Below are 4,666 nucleotides of genomic sequence, written 5' to 3' on the forward strand. Positions count from 1 at the left end.
AAGTGCTTGTCAAATCATGCTTGCATCATGCTTTTGCTGATGTTCTTCTTTTACATGCCATTGCTGATGTTCCATTGGCCAAAGCAAGTCATGAGGCTAAACTCAACATGAGAGGGGACTACCCATGGATGTGGATATCAGGAGGCATAACTCATTGGTGGCCATATTTGTAACCACCTACCACACACACGAGTAAAAAGCATCTCCCCTCCCACATAATGACTGAAATATCATCATTTATCTTTCAGACCATTGCCCTCTTTTTACTTGCTCTTTGAGAAATCAGGCATGGCCTTATTGAGTATCCTATGACCCAGCAATTGTATTTCAAGATATATAGCCAAGAGAAAAAAGTGCTTGTGTGCACCAAAAGCCCTGCATGCAAATGCACGTAGCAGCTTTATTCACAACAGCCTGAAACTGGAAACAACCTAAATGCCTGTCAGTCAATGGGAGAGCAAATAAACTAATCATGATATACTCATACAATAACACACTATACAGCACTGAAAAAGAACAAATTACTGCTACATATAACAACATGGATGAATATCCCAGACAATATTGAGCAAAAGAAACCAAATGCACAAGAATATGTGTTGTATGATTCTATTTATTTGAGGTTCAAAAGCAGAAAGATCAGCTGGGCGCAATGGCTCACGCCTATAATCCCAGCACTTTGGGAGGCCACGATGGAAGGATTACTTGAGCCCAGGAGTTTGAGACCAGCTTGGGCAACATAGTGAGACCGTGTCTCTATAAAAAACAAAAAATTAGCCAGGCATGGTGGCACGAGCCTGTAGTCCTAGCTACTCACGAGAGTGAGGCAGAAGGTTGGCTTAAGCCCAGAAAGTTGAGGCTGCAGTGAGTTGTGATTGCACCACCACACCACCGCACTCCAGCCCAGGTGACCCTGTCTCCAAAAAAACCAAACAAATCAAGTCTATGTTGTTACAAGTCAAAATAATGGTTACCTTTGGGGGGATAGAAAGTGGGAGGGGACAGAAGGGAGCTTCTGGAGCAGGTGCTAGAAATAGTCTCTATGTCTCTATGTCAACCTGGGTGACCATGGGTCTACACATACGTAAAGAGTCATAGACTTGTACACTTAAGATTGGTGGACTTTACTGTGCTTATAGCTTAACTGTTTTTCAAGTACAACATTAAAAGTAAGAATGGGGTTCAGGTGCAGGCTCGGGGCTGGAGCCCAGGCTGCGGGGTCTGTCCCGGGCTTCAGGGGCATGTCTGGGAGGGCAGGGCCCAGGGCCCAAGTTCGGGGGTTAATTCTGGGCCTCAGTGATTTCCTAGGGATTAACTGGGGTGGAGGGTGCATGCTTTTGTGTGTATCTAGATGAGTGCTTCCTAAATCCTGGGGGCTCCGCACTTTAGTGGAGGCTCCAGCATTTTAAGAGTTACCTTTTTAAAATCTATGTTTAAGAAGCTGTTTTTGGAGTTCTCTGGTCTTAAGGGTTAATCCTGTGGAAACTGACTCCTAAGGGCAAATCCAAGGAGCCTGAGGTTTTGGTATTTAATTCTGAATCCTTATGCATTACATAAGGAGTGAATCCTGGGTGGGTGACCTTGGGTCTTGGAGAATGATCCTCACTGAAAGGTGTCCGGGGTGTGAAACGGGTGATTCTGGTTTAGAGGATGAATTCTGCAGGCCCTGGGAGGTCTTCTACAGCATATAAACTGAAATAACCCCAGGCTTAGAACTGAGTATGAATTACAGACGAGTGAGCCTACCAAAAGCAGCGACCATCTTTCAAAACAAGAAGGTCCTGCTGGGAGAAACTGGCACGGAGAAGCTCCTGCAGTACTACAGAACATCAGTCTGAGCTTCAAGACACCCTAAGAGGCGACTGAGGGCAACTACATTGACAAGAAATGCCCCTTCACTGGTAACACCTCCATTCGAGGGTGGATCCTCTCTGGCATGGTGACCAAGATGATGATGCAGAGGACCACTGTCATCTACTGAGACTATCTCCACTACATCTGCAAGTACAACCACTTCGAGAAGCGCCACAAGAACATGTCCGTACACCTGTCCCCCTGCTTCAGGGACATCCAGATCAGCGACATGATCACAGTGGGCGAGTGCTGGCCCCTGAGCAAGACAGTGCGCTTCAACGGGCTCAAGGTCACTAAGACCTCCGGGCACCAAGAAGCAGTTCCAGAAGTTCTGAGGCTGGATGTGTGCCCACTCCCCACAATGAAATAAAGTTATTTTCTCATTCCGCCCTCCACCCCAAAAAAAAAAAAAAAAAAAAAAAACAGTAAGAATGGGTTTCCTAGTGTGGCTTCTCTAGACAGGGTGGCAGCCATGGGAGGGTGCACTGAGGTGGAGGGTGGGAGGCCCCCAGCCTGGCCTCATCTGGCCTGCCCCGTGCCTTCTCCCAAGCCAGCAAGGAAAAGACCTTGCTCCTTGCTTGGGCCCTGAAGAGCTCCACATGGCAGGGTGGTCGGTGCGGGTTACTTTAGACTGGGGCACAGTGGTGGTGGCCACACAGGCACCCCGGTGGGAAATGCTTTGAAGAGCCTTTGTTCCCAAGAGTTGATCAAGGAAACAAGCCGGTAATGAACAGCAGAAATAACAATACTTAATAATGGGCAGAATCAAAATGGATTTCAATCCCTGCAGCTAATTTACCAGGAAACTTATTCCTGAGACAGGCAGCTCTCTCCCCTCATCAGACTGTAGGGTAAACAAGGAAGTGGCAGGACCAGGAGAGGGGGGAGGTGGGAGGAAAGGAGGTAGAGGGAGAGGGGAAGGGGGAAAGGAGAAGGGAGGGAGGAGCAGCGGGGTCTGAATGAGCTCTTTGAAAATGTGCAGAGACGCTGGGGAGTGGGAGTGGGCAGGGGCTAGGAAGGGTAGGAGCCCCCAAATCTCAAAGATGCCTCTCAGAGGCCCTGCAGCCTCCCCTGCCCCCATGATGGCTGTGAAGCCCAGGGCTCCTCCTCCAGATCTCCAGCTCAGCCCCTCCAATTCTTCAACCCTTGGTACATATCCTCCACTGTTACTGCCTGCCCCGAGAGCTAAGGAAGGGGGCCTCAAGACCACACAACAATGGAAGGAAACCCCTTGTCAGGGAAGGAAGATTCTAACTGGAGCCCTCAATGCTCCAGAAAGATTATCTTTCCGGTTCCCATCGTAAAGAGACCAACTCACAATCACCCCACTACCCATAAGCTCTCACTGCCCTTTTCCTCCCCCACCCCACCCCCCAAATAGGCTGATTTGTTTACCTTTTATCACTCCGTTAAAAAATTAGTTCTTAGAGATCCTTCTCCCAGGATGAAGGCAAAAGGCAGCCTGGGCCTCCTCTGTTATTTTAAGGCAAGAGATGTCAGCTTGAAGCCTGCTCTGAGATCTTGTGAGGAGGGCGGCAGGGTTTGTTATATGAGGGTCAAGTCTATTAAGACCTGCTCGCTGGGCGCGGTGGCTCTGGCCTGTAATCCCAGCACTTTGGGAGACCAAGGCAGGGGAATCACCTGAGGTCAGGAGTTCAACACCAGCCTGGCCAACATGGTGAAACGCTGTCTCTACTAAAAATACAAAAACTAGCTGGATGTGGTTGCATGTGCCTGTAGTCCCAGCTACTCGGGAGGCTGAGGCAGGAGAATTGCTTGAACCCGGGAGGCAGAGGTTGCAGTGAGCCGTGATCATGCCCACTGCACTCCAGCCTGGGCAATGGAGCAAAACTCCATCTCAAAAAAAATAAAATAAACCTGCTCACAACCAGGATCTTCAGATCACCTTGTCCGTGGCCAATGAGAAAAATGCTTCCCTTCCCTCCATGCCTTTCCCTGCCTGTCCCCAGTCCCCTTCAACTGCCCCTGGCTTCTCAGGGCTCCTCCCCTCCCCCTCCAAACTTGCTACTTGCCAACACCATCTACCTTCCCCACCCCAATATCCTACTTTTTTATTCAACGTCCCCATCAGGTGTAGGAGAAGTTAAAGTCCACCTGTACATCTCTGTCTCTGACCACGAGTCCGTTGAGGCAATATGCCTGAACCCCAGGGCCGGTGGACGGGCACTGGGGGAACTCTTCAATTTCCACTACTTGAGTGCTTGCCTACATTGACAAATGGATCTCTCTCTTTTCAACTTGAGCAGAGTGGATGCTTCTTGCTAAAGGCTAAGTACTCGCTGAGTTGCAAGTTTTAGAAAATGAGGCCATTGTGGGGCTATTTCTGAGGGAAAGGAAGACCTGCAGTGCCAGCGCCAGCCCTGTCCACCTCCCACAAGAATTGGGCACCATTATTTTTACATTGGGGAAAATTCCATCTCCTATTTCAAGAAAAACAACTGAATCTGGCTTTATCTTCCACCAAGGTATACACTGGGAAGAGATGGCAAGGGTTTAATTCTTAGAGACAGTTGGAAGCAAGTGACCAAAAGGAACTTCAGGATGAAGATGACTTTTCAGTATCTAAGAGGGCTTTGCTGGCGAAGCCCCTGCAGTTAAGGTGTCAGCTATGGGATAACGTGGGGGTCAGGGTGGCATGTAGGAGAGACCCCCTCACCATGGCATCCTGCTGGGAGCATAGCCAGTCTGTGTGAGGAGCAGAGCCAGCCTTCTAGGAAGGGGCAGAGAAAGGTGGGGTTCATGGTCACTTTTGAAAACCAGCTTCCTAGGGCTTTGCCTGTAACAAAGTATC

The 4,666-nt window shown here is 49.2% G+C and overlaps 1 pseudogene; it reads left to right on the forward strand.

The window, feature by feature from the left end:
* The first annotated feature begins 1,721 nt into the window (after positions 1-1,721).
* On the forward strand, positions 1,722-2,189 carry LOC105539774 (annotated as a pseudogene).
* Positions 2,190-4,666: the final 2,477 nt, after the last annotated feature.

The sequence above is a fragment of the Mandrillus leucophaeus genome, unplaced genomic scaffold (genome assembly GCF_000951045.1).
Source record: "Mandrillus leucophaeus isolate KB7577 unplaced genomic scaffold, Mleu.le_1.0 Scaffold209, whole genome shotgun sequence".
Taxonomy (NCBI): Eukaryota; Metazoa; Chordata; class Mammalia; order Primates; family Cercopithecidae; genus Mandrillus; species Mandrillus leucophaeus.